Below are 19,319 nucleotides of genomic sequence, written 5' to 3'. Positions count from 1 at the left end.
GGAGTCATTTCATTTGGTTTGCGTGTTTGAGTGAGGAGAGTGCAGGTGGAGACAAACAGGAGGGCAATACCGCGAGAAAGGGGAAAAATGATGAGGCGAGTTTGTTAGGTGGTGAATGAGTAGAAGAAGAAGGAAAGGAAAGGACAGGTCGATGTGAAAAGGAAGGGGGCTTTTGTGTGAAGTGGTGGTGGTGTAGGGTTACGGTGAAATACCAACCGGGATTCCAGGGCTGCACTTCACACATGCTGCTCCACCAACGTCCTTTTTTACTTTATTCATAAAAGAAAGTTACGCATCCGTCCAATATATATATATATATATATAGAGAGAGAGAGAGAGAGAGAGAGAGAGAGAGAAAGAGAAAGAGAGTGTGTGTGTTGTGGAGTCTATTCCATTTTATTATACTTTGTTCAGGGTAGTTTGTTAACATGAACATTATGCAACTATCTCATAAATCTTACATAAAAATAGTGTTAGATTCATAATGTATACTAGTTCTCATATTATATTCGCTTAATTCAGTTTTTAAACAGATATATGAAACAGTCACGTAGTGTTTCTATTAACAAACATGTTAAACAATCAAACATTAGAGCATATTCATGAAACAATAGTATCAGTATTACATGAACCTACCCCAACATTTGATGCAAGTTCATTGGATTGTTTCTTAGTGCTCTTCACACCAAACAACCTGATAAGGTCTGTTGGACAACAATAACAAATTGTTGTTGTCTCATAAATCTCTGCTGCTTCAAAAATTAAGATAACTTCACGAAACACTATATCTGCTCAATGAAACACTTTGTTAAATTGTTTCATGAATTTGCTTCAGTTTTTTGCACAAGTTAGTAGAACAATAACACGATTCTTGAACAATCCCTTAGTAGATCATTTGTTGCTAAGGTATTTATCTTAAGCTTCTTATACATATAGAAACTTCATTCATGAAACCCTAGAAATTGCTTTTTTGTTTCACAAAAGACAAATGTATTATCTATCTCCCTTTCTCGCTTATTTTATAGCATTTGAAAAACGAAGGACATGGTAAAACAACATTCATATCTCCTCTCCCAAATGTTATTTTATTCATGAGAAGTCTTGTTGAAAATGAACTCCTCCATTAAAGAAAGCCAAACCTAACTGGAGTGGGTTTGAGAATAAAATAACAAAGTCTCATATACAACAGTTACTATTGGAAAGCGTCATTACTTTATTCTAATGTTCCTGTCAGTTGCAGAATTAAAAAAAAAAAAATTGCCTAAGGGTACTAATAATTGAAAAAGTTAGATCTTCGCACCAATATGAAGACAAGAAATTGAAGACCCGGACCTGCCTTCACCACTAGTGCTTGTCTTTTAATTAGAAATATTATCACTTTATAACCCACATGTTATGTTGTTTGACAATGCTAAAGTCTAATTTAACTATTTTAATAACCAAATATAATACGACATATATGATATAATATGTGAGTTTCCAATAATGCCCTCAGCTAAATGTTAATTTAACTATTTTAATAACCAAATATAATACGACATGATATTATTGTATGATATAATATGTGAGTTTCCAATAATGCCCTCAGCTAAATGTTTTGCACGATAAGCCCACATGCGAGGCACCAATCCATACGAGCAGAAATACCAGGGAATAACTGAAGATCCGTGTTTGAAAAGACAGGAAATGCCCGTACCAATCCCAGAAAAGACACGACTATTGATTGAAGCAGCCTCGGAAGGGATGCCAAAGCACACAGTAAAAGTAAATAAAATAAACTTTGAAAAGAAAATAATACGACTTTTTTTCGAAGTGGGTGAGTGCGGCAGTTTATGCATTTGGTCCCCTCCCCCACACATAACTGTTCATATTATACATAGAAAGCAAAATAGATGCTCCCCATCGCATATAAAATATTATATGCGCAATATACTATTGTTTAAAATAGTATATGTGCAGATATATGAGTCAATGCGGCTATAATTGGTGCCTGTTTGGGCGTCACGTGAAACACGGCCGAGTTCGTGAACTTCCAGTACTTTTCTTTATTGCTTCATGAAGGATGAAGAGTCTCAGAGCTTGCAGCAGGGTAGCTTCATTGATTGTGTCCGGGAATAAATTCGCCAGGAAACAAAATTCATTTGTTTGATGCGCACGTAAAGGTCGTTCGATTTGCTACCTTGCAGCAGAAGATCTATGTGTTTCCTAGTTTATGACATTCAAACACTCAAATAAAGAAAAAGAGTTGCAGGCAAACGCTTTGGTAGCGATTCATTTCGATTCCCTTTTTACGTTATCTCGGCAAAGTATGGTTGTTTTCTGGGAGTTAATGGCTGGTCACTTGCTCAAATTTTCTTGGTCTAAGAGATTCGAGATAAATTAAGTTGGATCGATCGAAATGTATGATTATTACTTAATCTGTTGTTGCTGATCGTCAGTTCAGTGTTTATTTATCAAGTATAAGTCATGTTTTTATGAAATTGGAGAGGAACAATAGGACGTGTCAACTATCAAGGGGATTTTTTTAATATAAAGCCGGTGAGTGTCGTTGTCAAATGTACTGTGGCGGACTTCAGTGACGGAGATACATGGAAGCTGGTACACTCAAATATTTTTTTAAGAGAACTTGAATTTATACTATAATGGTTCAAAAATTATACGAGGTGCCCATACCAAACATGAGTTGCGACTCCATTGCCCCTCAACAAAGAATTATTGGTTCTGCTGTTGATTACGAGCGTTAATACTTCAAATTTTAGACCTTTAGGTTCCGTTTGATGCACAGGAATTTCACTATGCATAGATGAAAACTGCAAGTTTTTGTATGGTTTTTTCTTTTTAAATCAAACAAATGCAAGAAAAATTACCATGAATTATTAGATAGAACAAGGACTTTTTGAGGTTCTACTTTTTACCAAGGATTTTTTTTCATAGTAATTTTAACATTGCAAATTTCACCTTGACATCAAACAGGCCCTTAAAGAACGGCAAAATGCATGAATACATAATAAGCAAATTGCATGTATATATGCACTTTTAAAATCATAATTAAATGGTCTGGTTTAGATTCAATTATATGGGACTGCCCCACAACATGTAGGTCACTTTATTCGTGATTGTCAGTCACTTTATATTGGAAACAAAAAACGGAATGATTTGTATGCATTTAGAGTTTCATTAAAAAAAATTGGGCTTCAATTCTAATGCGGACAATTGCCCACACAAACCTGCACTTGTTTTGGTCAATTAAAATAAAAAAATGGCCACTATTTTAAATGGTTAAGCACAATTAAATTAAGGTAATTCTCTTTTTATACAATATTCCATCGATCGATTAAAAAATTCTTAGAAACTGAGAGTACCTGCCATACTGATGCGGGGCGTGAGCATGACCGTGCATGCACGGGCGCTGCATGTGCGGATCGCATGACGTGAAGAAGTGAAGAAAGGGTAATATGGACATTTGGTGGCAGTCAAGCGGGGAGAGGTCGATTCTTTATGCTCTGGACTTGGGTGTGGTGTCAGATGCCAAACATATTATATAAAAAAAAGAGAATTAAACCGTAAATCATGTTTATTTCCTGGGAGTAAAAAAATAAATACTTTAATTAAAAAAAACATATATAATACTTTAATTTAAAAAAAAAACATATATACAGAATTCAAGGCAGTCACAATCAATTTACTTCCTTGCTCTCTGAAAAGATACCGTAAATCCGGAAATTTATTTCTCAAAACAGGCACCAGACAGGAAAAAGAACAAAAATGGACAAAATATTTATTAATTTTTTTGGGATCCCGTGCGAACCCCCGCTGGTTCGCAATAAAGACCACTCGAGTCCGTTGGGCTTTTCGAAGCCGGAATTTTTTTTTTGGGGGAAAAAAAAGAGGCAAAAAAAAGTATCTCACCGGCGGTGTTCGTCTGGCCAGGGTGGAAACTACCCTCGTCGTTGCCCATAACTACGTTTCTGCCACCGGGAGCCTTTTCTGCGAACTGCAGTTCGAAGACTATAAAGAGAAATAAGTACAAAGGATTTTCTTTTTTTAAAAAAAAAATGTAACTTGTAAAATATTTCTTTTAAAAAGTACGATTTATGCACAATAATTGAGAGGCAAGAAACCGAAAAGAAGGACACATTTTTTTAGAGCCCCGCAGGTCCTCAAACTTATTGTTCACGTGCTGTGCACTTTCTACCTTCCCCCTTTCTTTTGGTGTATTGACAAAAAAGCGCACAGTTTTACCCTATGTCCAGAAAACAGGCCTCTACTTCATTTTTGTTTTCATTTAAGGCCTTATGTTTTGAGGACGATTTATAAGTTTTAAGAGAAGAAGAGTCGTTCCAAATGGGCTCACTCAGCTCGAGCTCTGCTTGACTAATGAAACCTTAAGCTCGACTTGCTTCGAGATCGACGAAAGCAGCTTGAGTTCAACTCGATTAAAACTCAACAAATTAGTTTGAATAAAATTGATATTCATGACTCGATAAACTCATAAACTCGTTCGACAAATTCGATTAAGGCTCGAGCACGACTCGGCAGTTACGTATTGAGGTCGAACTCAATTTGATTATTTGAACGAGTTGATTCATGAACTCGAGTTCGACTCGTTAAGTAAATGACTCGGCTCGAACTCGTTCACGAGTTGAGCTCGAGCGTTGTTCATCCCTAGAATCTCAACCCACAAGAAACAAAATGACTAATCATTTAACAATCTCATACATAAGTTGTTAAGATTTATCACAATCGTAGATATAAAACTGAATTATTTAAAATATGACAATTTCAAGGGCAGTGTCTTTCCTTGCTCCATGGGTTTTTCTGTTCAACACCTGGCATGAATGGGGGGCAGGGGAATGTGATGTCTTTTGCCTTTCTTCCTAACATATAACCTGTCACGGGCCGACTCCTCCAGATTGTGCGGTGCGGCAGACACGATACAAGGAAACATAACTTGCCCCCAATATTTTAATGGTAACTTGGAAAGGGACTTCACATTTGTGATTTTTGAAAATTATTTTTTATTAAAAAAAGGGGCCTTTAACTAAAATTGAAAGTAATGTTTTCCATGGAAGCAGGACATGCGGAGTTTGAATTTGAAATTGAAAGCAAAACGTTTGCAATATATCGTTTCCTGTTCACTGCATAACACGTCAATCCGTCTCCATATTCACAAAAAAGGGTCTATTTTTGAAATTATACGTAAAACGTAGGCTTGATAATGAAATTTCGCTATTTGCATATATAAATAACCAACACAAGTAAACTCCCAAACATAGTTATAATTTTACATCGTCCCAGCTAAAATATGTAAATATATAATATATTCCTCCTAGACACTATAGGTTCTCAGGAGAATTAATGCACAAAAACACATGAGCCGCACTAATATAATAACTTTTCCCCGCTTACCCAACCCATTCTTCTCAACATCAATGTAAGACCAAATATTTATCATCACTTTATGTGCCAAGTAGCTTTTAATATTGCCAACGAAACAAGACAATATTAATATCATGGGGCAATGCTTATCTAGCATTGGTTGCTTATGCAGTTGCATATATTGTTTTAACTCACATTATTTTATGCGTGCTTCTTGTAGCTCAAGTGGTTGACAAACTAAGATCAGGAATCATTGTTTATTCATAAGCCCTAGGAATCATGACTCAAAGGATAGATGAGGCACTTTCCAGCAGTGGACTCGCATGTGGGACTGTGTAGGCAGCTGCCCACACAGTCTCATGAAATTCCTTTATTTGCATATCGGTACTCTCAACTATTTTCTTATTTACATATATGGATACTATTAAGAGGTTGTTTGGCCCGAGTAACATTTTTCGTTATTGTCTCATGAACCCGTTTCAAAAAATGAGACAGATTCATGTGACACTGTTATTATAAGTGTTCAATGAATCTGCCTCTGCCTGACTTTTTTGAAAACAGATTGATAAGACAATAATAATGTGCTCATATTGTCAAACTACCTCTAAACATTCAATTTTTTTTCAGTTATTGTCTCTCAAACCAAAATTTATGACCCCACTGCTTGTCACATCACATTTGTCACAAGAAAATAACATATGCTTCCCCATAAATAATGGAAATCATGATAAAAACACAAACTAAGTCAACTATGCTGCATGTATAGCCATGAAATAGAAACAAGCTTTAGCTAAGAATGCGGTAGGACTAGCGAACAAGTAGCGGAGCTACCTTGGGCTGGTGTGGGTTGCATGAATCCTAATAAAAATTTTATTATCTTGATGTTGGACTTAGACCTAGCCATATGCAGTGCCCACTCCAAGGTTCGGCCGGTGTCTTATAGCTCAACGTGCATCAAACCCTTTGCAATAATAAGACGGATCAGTGTCCCTCAGTTAAAAATTTCTAGCTCTACAATTCTCTCTATTAAGCAAAAAAAATTTCTGGATTGATCCGAATTGTTTCCGTCTTCTTTGATTTTGTTTTGGGGTCATATCTAGCATGTCACTTCGACGATTGGCGAATAGAATGTTAAATCCGGTGTGGCCCCATGACGGATACGAATTCGATCTGCATGTCGCTGCGGATCTACTCATCAAGCAATCAAACACACCCTAAAGGTTTAGACTATACTTTTCCGATTCTTCTCCCAATGGATGAGTAAAAGAAAGCAATCTTCATGAATAAGGACTCCTATCGGTGCCTAGTTTGAAAGTGGATATTCCTTCAACATAGGTAATCGAAACAAGTATTGAAAGCATTGAATGGTGCAATGCATGTGCTGTGAGAAATGCGCGCTTATTTGATGCCACTGACAGCCCAAGAAGGACTCGCATGCAGACAAAGCAATGAATGACATATATAGAATCAAAGGAAAACTTGGGGAGCTTAGCATCATTAAGTTCATTCACAAATTACTGTTGGGTTCATTAAATATGGACTTGGTGAGCTAAGTTCGTTTCCTTATAATTTATTATGTTAAACATTAATCTCTCTCTCTCTCTCTCTCCATTTGAAAACATGCGCCAGCATGAGAATATGCAAAGCGAATGCTCGTAGTAAAATTTGTAAGTATGCCTCATAAAACGTGTGTTGAGGAAGATTTCTGTCTGTTATGAAAATGGTTGTTAACTTACTCATCAAATTATATAAAAAAAATAGAAAGTAGATAGAAGTAGGGGCGGAGCCGGGATTTTTTTTCAGGGGCGGGCCAAACGGTCCACGGGTCAGGCCAAGAAGAGCGACAGGTCGGGTTAAGAGGAGCGACGGGTCGGGCCAAACTAAAAAAAATTGATTTTTTCAATATAAAAAAAATTCTTGCGCTCACCCGGGCCACGGCTCAGGCGGCCCCCCCTTCCCTCCACCCCTGGATAAAAGTGACTGGATAACTTAATTGTAAAAAGGATTAACCGAATCGTGGGAATGCTATTCTTTAATGTAATTGATAGAAAAAAAATTCTCTCTCTCTCTCTCTCTCTATATATATATATATATATATATATATATATATATATATATATATATATATATATATATATATATATATATATATTGAGTGAATGTTGACTTTAGCTTTTAAAATGACCACCCAACAAGTAGACGGATAGTTGAGAGAAAATTGTGTGAACAAATAGGATGACGAAAATGATCATCAACATTTTCTCTTTATTTTTTTCTTAACTATCTATCATGTTGGATCAAACAGTTTTCATTGGATAGCTAGATAAATCTCAAAAGACAGAGTCAGCGTTTAATTTTTTAATATATATTTACAGTGAATGAATATGGTTAATCACCCAACTCACTCATGAGGGTCATCCTAGATTAATACAAAATAAATGATGAAAATATCAATTCACCCATTTGTTTGTGGGTGAATACTTTGTGGCTCACTCAGCAACTCAATTTCCCAACAAGTAAGGCTCTTGGAACACGCTAATTTTTATTTAAGAGATTGAAAATAGTGCCGGTTGATTTAATTTATACCCTTTCTGGGTACCAACCAAAACGGGCTACTGAACAGAAAGAAATTCGTTATTAAATAGAATCTTTACAATTTTTTCACTTGCTAATATTAGTGAAAGATTTGGAGAAATGTTTATGACATGTATTTATGAGCAGTAAGGAACAAGGATTAGGACTTTATTTCAGTCCTCCACAACAGGGTCAAATAATCAATTTCTCCTTTTAAAATGATTGGGAGATTCAACATTATAATTGGGGAGCATTGATAATCCCCAGGGCTGCATGCACCCACTTCAATGAAGCAAATACTTTAATGCATAAAGAGGTTGAACTCCCATTTATTGCTGTCCTTTCAAGAAATATTTATTTTGGTATCAGGAATTCCTCCTTTGTTCTGGATTGCACGCATGCATCCCCATAAATTCATGCAACAACCAACTGAAATTAATAAATGACTATTTCTCCTCTAAAGCCCAACCATTTTTCTCAATTTTCAAAATGCGTGTCATGCGTCTAAGTTTTCCTGGTTGGAGATATGCTTTTGCTAAAAACTTTTTGCTAAAAGCTTTGTGTGTTGGACGAGTTCTATGTTATGCTACTATTCATGCAGTTCATATATTCAAACGAGTTTGTCGAATTTTAATGGAGTTGAGCTCGAGCTCAATAAGTAACTATTGTGTTGAGCTCGCGCTGCTTATGTCAAGTTATTATCAAGCTCAAGGTTTCATTAGTCGAGTCGAGCTCAACTCGGCTCGTGTTCACCCACATTGTTGACATATTATGCATTTTTTTTTGTTAAGAAGACCTAGCCGCTGCAAGAAGGGTAGTTTGGGGAAGAAGCTTAATCTATTGATTCGTGAACAATAATACCATGTGGCATTTTGCAATTCCACTATTAAGGGAACATCACTTTGCAATAAATCAAAAAACGTTTCCCCAACTGGTGATGCTTTGTCAATAGTTTTATGGTCAGGGTGTCGAGCACACCACAGCGAACACCCACCATGGACACATAGGAGACAAGTGCACATGATGGATGAGGTTAGTCAACTCAATTGGTTGCATGAACACGAAAGATGAGTTCGGTTTCCAGCCTAAAGAGATGGACCAACAGGCTGTTAAGCAACAGTAACATACTCTTACTATCTCGAATTCATGAGACAATAACAATATATTACTCTCTTACTGTACTAGATTCACAAGACAATAACAATATATTACTTTGTTATTGTCTTAGATTCATACGATAGTAACGTACTCTTACTATCCCAGATTCATGAGATAATAATAATATATTACTCTGCAGATTCACAAGACAATAACAATTTATTACTTTGTTACTGTCTTAGATTCATAAGACTGTAACGATATAATACTTTGTTTCTGTCCCAAATTCATAAGAATGTAAGACGATTACCAAACCACCATTAAGAATTTGAAATTGAAAGAGTTAAGTGTTCAATACCTAGGGTTAGGGGTGAACAATGAGCTCGACTCGTTAAAGCTCGGCTTGTGAACGAGTTCGAACCGAGTCATTTGCTTAACGAGCTAAGCTCGAGTTCATGAGTCTACTCATTCAAATATTCAAGTTGAGTTCAAGCTCAACACGTAACTGCCGAGTTGAGCTCGAACCTTAATCGAGTTTGTCGAGCCTTAGTCAAGTCGATATATTCAAACGAGTTTGTTAAGCCTTAATTGAGTCAAGCTCGAGCTCAACACTTAACGATGAATATCAATTTTATTGAAACGAGTTTGTCGAGCTTTAATCGAGTTGAGCTCAAACTCAACACTTAACGATGAATATCAATTCTATTCAAACGAGTTTGTCAAGCCTTAATCGGGTCGAGCTCGATCTCAACATGTGGTTGTCAAGTCAAGCTCGAATTGCTTCCGTCGAGCTATTATCGAGCTCGAGCCGAGTCGAGCGTAAGGTTTCATTAGTCGAGCCGAGCTCGAGCTAACTGAACTCGGCTCGTGTTCACCCCTATCTAGGGCACGTCTCTATTGGCACAATCTAGCTCTGCGCTCCATTTAACCCTAGGTTGCTTGCCGCAATTTTTTTCCTAATTGGTCTATTCACATACATACAAGCTCACTTAGACTAGGCGATGTTTGATTAAAAAAAGTTGCTAACGAAGTTTAGACTTAGCGTGCTATAAATGAACTTTTAAATGGATGAGGTTAGTCAACCCGATTGGTTGCATGAACAGGAAAGATGAGTCCAACTTCTAGCCTAAAGAATTGGACCAACAAAATGTTTAGCAATAGTAATATATTTTTACTGTCCTAGATTCATGAGACAGTGATGGATGAGGTTAGTCAACTCGATTGGTTGCATGAAATCCAGCCTAAAAAGTTGGGCCAAACGGCCTTTTAGTAATAGTAACACACTCTTACTATTCCATATTCATGAGATAATAACAATATATTACTATTTTACAGTCCCAGATTTATAAGACAAAAACAATATGTTACTCTGTTATCGTCACAGACTCATAAGACAATAACAATATATTACTCTGTCACTCTTCCATATTTATAAGAACAATTAACCACCTCTAAGAATTTGAAGTTGAAAGAGTCAAGTGTTGAATACTTGGGGTGTGTCTCTATTCTCATAATCTCGCTTTGCTCTCCATTTAACCCTAGCTTGCTTGTCGCAATTTTTTTCTAATTGGTCTATTCACTGACATAGAAGCTCACTTAGACTAGGCGATGTTTGATTAAAAAAGTTGCTAAGGAAGTTTAGACTTAGCGTGCTATAAATGAACTTTTAAATTAATAAGACAGGTGCCAAACTAATATATGTAGTGACAAAGTTTGATGGTGATGTTTCGGCATAAGAAATACTAACCCGTTTCACATCATGTCATTCGAGGGGGATGGTTTTCATATAGAAGCATAAGCAATCCTCACATGATTTAATCAAGATAACGTTGTTTATTTGTGAAGTAGGAATCTTGGTAGAGAGAAACAAAATGGCCTTCTGATGGGTAGATTTCTACATAGAAAATGAAACATATAATATTTCAATACACACTAATTATGATTGGTAGTCTCTAAATATAACAGACGATTGAAAATCAAATAAGGTTGTGATTATAAACTCTTTTTCAAAAATAACCCGAAAACGATTTCGAAATATCTGGATCCCCAATACAAAAGATGCATCACCAAGATCTTTCATGTCAAGCTTTGTTGACAAAAAATTCTTAGTTTCATGCAATATACTCACATCATTACTTGTCAGGAATATATCATCGACATAGAATACCAGAAAGATAAACTTACCTCTAGTGAACTTTTGTAATCGAGTTGCAATTATTATCGGCCTTTGCATCTTAATTTAATGTCCTTGAAACTGGTTTTCTTGTTTCTTCCTTGGCTTTGCATCTTAATTTAATGTCCTTGAAGCTGGTTTTCTTGTTTCTTCCTTGGCTTTGTATGAAAGCAAAAGCAAAGTCAAACTTTGGAATGTTTTTATATTCAAGAAGTGTCTGTCTTACATGCATTTGCATCATTAAGGAGGATGTAATACATTCAACATCAGATGGAGGAGAATATAATACAACGGAAAAAAAAAAATTAGATCTCGGAACCATGTCCTAATCATTTAATTAGATGCCTCGTGTCATTATTGCGATATAGACCAATCGTTTGCCTAATCATCTCAGGTGCCTCCTTAGGCGTAGTTAACAATGTAATGCTTTTGTTTTATTATGGTTTCATTTTTGTTATGTTTTTTCATATGCATATTTCATGCTCGAACTATCGTTGGGCATAAGTTTAGTAATATTACTACCTTTTCCCAAGGTTCATATATATGCATATTTCTCTTTCCAAGCGATTCCAAATCATATTAAGTTTCCTCTTGATTTATTACAAATTCATTTTCAAAGCCATTGATGATTGATATGATTTGAAAAAAGTGCCGAGTTTCAGCATAAGGACAAAATGAGAAAGACAAAAGGAACAATACAATGTGATGTGGAGATGTCGAAAAGCCTGTGAACCAACACCAAAAAACATGTTCCTTTGACATTAGAAAAAGAAATTAAAAACAGTGGTTCATACTTCAAATCTCTCTCTCTCTCTCCTTCTCTCTCTTTGTTTGCTATTTTCTCTCTCATGCCCTTCTTTTTCTTGTCTTCTGTTTTTGTTTATTGGTGACACTTTGTCATCAGCTTGTCTTTTCTTTAATGCATTTCTGTTTTGTCAGTTTTCTCTTTCTTTCTCTCTCTCTATAGAGAGAGAGAGAGAGAGAAAGAGAGAGAGAGAAAGAAAGAGAGAGAGAGAAAGAAAGAGAGAAAGAAAGACAGTGTTGAGTGAGTGAATGGTGTTTTAGCTATCTAGAGTGATTTATGTTGATGGACAATTAAAAAAAAAACAAAAATATCGCTTTTTTCTTCTTATTTTTCTCAACTGTCCATTGAAATAGATCAACAATCCTCATAAGTGCAATTTCTCTCTCTCTCTCTCTATATATATATATATATATATATATATCTATATATATATATATATATATAGGTTTTGAGGCATAAGTATTCCATTTATTTAGTTAGTTATTTAAAAATTTACTTGCAACAATAAAGAAGAGACATCTTATTATTTTAAAGAATGGACAAGGGTAAAAAGTATTTTTCTGTTCATTAGCCTAAGTTAGAGTTTAACTTAGTCTATTTCGACTGCGAATGGATGTTGTTTATACATTTAAAAGAGGAAAGGTTGAATTCAAAAAAAAAATGTTAAAAGAAAGGACAAATCTAGAAAGCAACATGAAGGTTGGCATTATTATATGAAAAACTTTAAACTAATTCACGGATCTATCTCTCTCTCTCTCTAAGTGGTCCTCAATAGTTTTGACGCTTTCTGGTCATCGTATTCCATATGAGTTCTACGTCATGTCTATTAGGATAACAACGTACATGCTGTGTGACATTGACATTTTTTATTTTAATTCCAATTGCGCAGATAAAATATTGTACAAATTTGCATTCCAAAAACATATGCAATCTTATAATGCTTCGAGATATTTTGGCTTATGAAATTAACTTTATTCAATGCAAATAATCCTAACTTTTTTTATGACATATTAGTTTTGGCCGATTTAGACGCGCCTATGTTGGGTCAGCCTCCGACATGCATTTAATTAATTTTTTGACGGATGCATCTTTTTTTTTTAAAAAAAAAAGATTTTTATTATAGAAGCTAACCATGTCAAAGCCATTCAAGTTACTCACGGCAAAGTGATTGACGGATGGCTGTCTATTTCTAAGTGCAAAGACAACTTCACCCTTGACCAGAAAAAGTGCCTTGCTAGCGTAAATTACAAGCTTATCCACGGTTGTGGATGAAGACTTTGCACGTCATATATATATAAATATAAATATCGATAGCTGCATATTTATATATACATCTTATGAAAATAGAAAACTGCGAGGAATTCAACAAAAAAAGAAAAAGTGATATGATAATTTAGTCATCTTCCATTAATTAACAACTATTTTTCTTAATCTCCGATTTTAAAAAATGGACTGCCAAGATATTTCTTATGGGTTATGTACCTTGTGGTCATTTACCTATTAATCTCATTATCTCTCACTCTCTCTTTCATTATATATATATATATATATATATTATATATCTTTTAGTGTCACCAAACCATGTAATCTAATAGAGTCATCCAATTTATTATGAATCATTAATAAAAAAAAAAAACAAAAAGGGGATGAGTATTTTTGTTATTTAATATTAATTCTCACATTTTTTCATAATTTGCTCTCAAGGTGATGGACAATCTGAGTTAAATGATTGAGTGTCACAATTTTATATATATATATATATATATATATATATGAGGTCCTCTGTCATTTGGATTTCACTTTACGAATGATGCAATGTAATCCATTAGATAGTGTCTTTTTTTTGAGAGGTTGAAAGATTTTTTTTCTTCTCAACATAAACAAAAAAAATAAAAAAACTTATATATATATATATATAAAGGTTAGTGGTTTGCTCCAAGAAAGTGACACACAAAAGAAAGAAAAAAAAGTTGCATGATCTGCAATTAGCTGCACTTTTTAATATGAGAAATGAGAAAGGATCAGTTAGGCCCACGTTTCTCCCTATAAGTATAAGTAAGTAGATTATTTATTTATGTGATTGGCGTGGAAGTCATGTGGCTCGTTTTAGCAAAAAGGAGAAGAAAAATGATCACCACCATCAACGTCACAATCGTCAATCATTATCAAGTGTCACCAATTGCGACAATTGCTAAATACCACCACTGTTGCCTTCGTGAGAAATCCTCCAACAAAGATTATTATATATTTGGTTGTGTTCTCATTGTTCATGCCCTTTGTCGTTATTGTCATTGTATTGATTGGCGGAGTCAGGATTTTTTTTTTATATATCTTAAAATTTTAATAGGAGCCAAAATAATTTTTTTTATTTTGTATATATATATATATATATAATTTTTTTAATTTACATTTAAATTTTGAAAGTTTTTAAAATCTAAAGAGGGGCCCCGCCCCCTCCCTCCGCCCGTGAGTGTATCGATGAGAGGAACTTGAAAATTAGGCGACTTTGTCAAGCAAAACGAATGGTTCTTGCTCGTGGTTGGTGTGCCCAAGTGATGTCGATATGTGTCTCTTTGTCACCTTTTAGGTTCGGAAAAAACAGAAAAATGCTCAAAATGAAGGATTTATAAGAGAAAGATCAAATTGAATCCAATGACATAGTGACATGTATGCATGTAGATGAGGGATCTTATGCTTAGATGAATTTGGGTCAAAAAAGAACTGACGGAATCTAAGATCCAATCAGATGAAATGGTAGAACGCGGATCCAGTTGGGTGGAAAAACTTGCACCCTCTCAACAAGGGTAGAAACGATAGGAATTTTTTGTCGCAGAAACTGAAATATAGTTTCAAAATTTTAACAAATATAAGTTAAAGTAGAATTTTATTTATTTATTAATCTAAGGAGGAGCTATGGCAGCGGTGAAGCCTGGGGGAGGTATGGGCCACTGGCCCCCCTTAAATTTAAAAGAAAAAAAAATACATTTAGTTTTTTAAAAAAATTATATATAAGTTTTCAAAAATTATACTTTGTCTCCTATTAAAATTTTGAAACTGTATTTTGAGATCTTTAATGAAAAATTAATGGCTCTGCCCTTACATGTGCGCACTATAATCCGACATGTTGTAGGTATTTTGTAGGTTCACTCAAGTTCAGAAATAGTCTTAAACCCTAAAAGCAGGAGGAAGGAACTAAGGTTTTGGCCCTTCCATAGGCAGCTTCTCCTCATCCCAATTCAAATAAAATAGATGATTCTATGACACAATCAACTTATTCCATTTCTTATTGAGATCTTCTTTAAGGACAAATCTATATATTGAATGTGAATAGGCCGACAACTACAATATATAAGTAAATGCGAAGAGTCAATGTAAATTGTTTGAGTTATTGATTTTAGAAAATCATATAATAGAGATTTAGTTGAAAAATGAAAACTTAGTTATATTTTCAAGAGATTTGAATACCAAAAAAAACAAAAGCAAAAAATCTCAATTAAAGAAACTCATTTGTTTGCTCCATTGCAGCACATTTCAGTCAAAATATAGCTGAATTCTCAATTTGTTCAACTTAGTGCCCATTGTTGGATCTTTTTAAAAATCAATAGCTCATATGATTCCCAACAAATCTAGCACATGATGGTCTAGGTGTTGCATGTTTTCATAAAAAAAATTGAATCGTGACTCCCTAACTTTTCAAATTGTCATCTAATCAGAATCATTCGATCCAACATGATGAATGATTTAGAGAAAAATAATGAAAAAAAGGTGATCAACATTTTCAATGTTTAATATTATTTTTTCATTTTTTTTACTCAACCATACATCTTTTTTGAGATAAACGGTTATAGTTAGATCTAGTTAGATGACTGAATGACTCTAAATAAACAAAATTATTGTTAACTCTCTTTATATATATATATATATATATAAAAGAATCTGCACCACAGACTGGTATTTTCATTTTTGGGGGAGAGAAAAACGTAAAAGCAGAGGCGTTGGAGAGCCAAATGGTTGAAAAAAAACAAAAAAGAAAGAAAGCTTGGTTGATAAAAGGTCCTTATCAGGGAGAATGACTCTCCATCACAGTGTTTGGCTTTCGATGAATCGTAGAGTTGTCACCACATGCTTTTGGAAGAAAAACAATAAGAAAAGGAATCCAGTTGAGAGAAATTGACGTTTAATCATAAAGCATACAGAAGCTCATATGGAAGACAGAAGAATGATCATATAAGGCTCAAAGAAACGGGCAGTTCTTACTTGGACGCATGATCCAATACGAAAAGATAAAAGTGCAAGGAGGAAAAGTTGAAATATTATTCTTCAAAAGTAAAAAAAAAAAAAAAAATAACATGTCATAATCAATGGGCATCAATATATAGCACATGCACGACATGCCCATATTTTTTTTAAATTTATTTAATTATGAAAATCAATTAAATTTTTTTCTCCCATATAGCAAAAATTCTTTGTGCAGTGGAATCAGAATCGGCCCACATCAGCCGATTCCAATCATACCGGTGCAGACCGATTTCGTTATGTGGCACATCCAAGAAAACGAGTTTTTTTTAAAAAAAAGACCAATAAAAAGCATTATAAATAATGAAAATGGCAACAAAAGCTTTTTTTAAGTTAAAAAATGAATTTTTCCCATCATTAGTAAAACATCATTTTTATCACTTCATCTAGTTACGCTATGTTTTTTTGTTAATTTTTAGAATTTTTTAACAAAAAAATTACAAAATTTTCAGCTTTGTCAAAAAATACTCAAGAAAACTCCACTTTTTAAAATTCATTAATGATATTTATGACTTTAGTTTTAACTAACTGATTTTTTTAGTATATTTTAGAAGAAACGTTTTTAATGATGATGTAAGGAATGGTACGTGTCAACTTTTAAAATTTATTTTCTTAATTATTTGTATATATTGGTCGATTCAGAATCAGTGAATCAGCCGATTCGCGGAATCGGTAGCCTTGCCGATTCGGTTCACAAACCTTTTTCAACAACACTTCTCTGTAGGGTTTTATAGAACCCCACTCACTACCAAAACCAGTTTTGAAAAAAAAAAAAAAAAAACTGATAGAACTTCTGACAAAGGTTTCTTAAAGTAAAATATAAAAAATATAGTTTTATGATAAAGTCGCTGCCTTATAAGCTTTAAATGTATTTATTACATGTCCTCCTTGAAGGGCTCGCGCACTCCCGAAACAAACACTGACAGATCTTACAAAACTTTTCTGGTGAAGTTTCCTGGAAAGACATCAAGATGAAAAAAAATATAATAAGATTTCATGATAAAGTTTTCCTTACTAAATAAAGGTAATGATAAAATAAAACCTCTGAAAAGGCCCAGTCAGGAAGGCATACAATAAATATATTTAAAGCTTCTGGTCAGGCAGAAACGAATGACAGACGTGTTTGAAAGATTATTTTTAACTGAACATCTTCTGTCCGTATTCACGCTGTAAAAATGAAAAAGTAATTGCTACAAGGATCTGACCGGTGATTTTTTTTTTTTTTTTTTTTTGTTCAGGCCGGGGACTCTTTGTCCTCTTGGCAGGAATGATCAAGGAATATGTGCGCCGTGATAATAATTTACTTCATAGTAAAAAAAAAAAGAAAGAAGTTTCTATAAACTTATTTTAGTAATTAAATAAATGAAAACAAAATCCAAATTTCTAAAATTTTTCAAAAATAAATTTCTCGGTTTGATAAGAATAAAAGAAGAAAAAACAAAATAATTGGATTAAGCATTGCTTGAGAATCCAACAGTAAACTTTTTCATAAAAAAAAAAAAAACTTTTTGAAAACCAACCCAACTTCACTTTTTTCATCCCAAGTTTGATAGAAGAAAAAATTTCAAAAATTTAAATTTTATTCACATGGCTACAGGAAATATCATGCCCATCAAATTAGATTGCGTGTTAATTTTACATTGCATTAACGTCCCCATATATAGCAGAGGCATATGATCACGCTGTATCCGGGCTACAAAGTTGCAGTTTTCACTATGATATTCCAGATCTAAGGCATATAATCATACCACTGAATATAGAAAGCCATATTAAAATCAATGTCACTTAGTTCTCATGTAGGGATGTCAGTATTTGGAACTGTTGAGAAAAAACTGAATGTGAAAAAATATTTAATCTTCAATTGGGAAATCTGATAGGATTCAGATTTAAGAAATGACATTCAATCATGTTTACTATTTAGATTTGGGTTCAGATATACATAAATATCTGATCGGATTTAAATTCGGATTGAATTTAGTTTTAGATAAATATTCTACATCTAATGCCCTAACATTCTGAAAGCCAGATTCAGGTTAAAATTCGGATTCAGATGTCAATTCAAATATCAGATTTGGATCGTGAAATCATATTTCAGATTTAGATTCAGATATGACTTTTTCAATCCACATTCAAATCCAAATATGTAAAAATCAAAAAAGAAAAAAAAGGAATATGGTTAAGAGTACATCCGATTTGAATCCTATCTGTTGATGTTCTCAGAGTTGGACAAAAACTGCCAACGAGTCGGGTCGGATCCAATTCCACATTTATACAAGATACATTTTCACAAGTAAACACGTAAAAACATATATAACCTACACAATGTGAATACACACAATTTACTTATTTTTGAAGAGTAGCATCAGCAGCTAGGGCTTGCAATCTAGAAACTGCTTGATGGGTCTCCTGGGAGAAGTTTGACAGCCTCTGGACTCTGGTGTTTCCGTTTGTATGTTACATGGACTTAACAAGCCCATTCAAGTTTAGTTGGGACTAATGAGCCTTATTTTCTTGCTCCCCCTTATAAGATGGCTGAACTGAGCTTTTGGCTCACTAATTCAGTAAAAACATGAACAAGTGCACTCAACTGAATCGAGCTACGTACAGTCGGCTCGGTTCATTTACTGGTCCGAGCTGAACCCACTTAAAAGGGTGCAGGAGGCCCTTGTGGGCATGCAAGAGCTGAACCTAATCAAGCAAACATCTCAAGTGACGCCAAAACCGCCTGGTCCAGTCCAGGGTTTGAACTTGCACTTGAGGCATATCATGGTGAACTGAACAATCAGAAGCAGTTTGATTTAAACTGCAATTTGGTAACATGGGTGTTTAAATGAAAAATTATGGAAGGAAGGCATCCGAACCAGATAGTTAATAAAGGTTGTCAAAGTCATACCCAGATAGATTGCGGATTAAGCATTAGCTACCAAGTGGACTGTCACAGTTTATTCTTTGTGCAATATGCAACTTGGGGCTGAAGGGTCTATTCTCCAAGAG

Source organism: Nymphaea colorata, chromosome 12, assembly GCF_008831285.2.
Source record: "Nymphaea colorata isolate Beijing-Zhang1983 chromosome 12, ASM883128v2, whole genome shotgun sequence".
NCBI lineage: Eukaryota > Viridiplantae > Streptophyta > Magnoliopsida > Nymphaeales > Nymphaeaceae > Nymphaea > Nymphaea colorata.
This window is presented reverse-complemented; position numbering follows the sequence as displayed.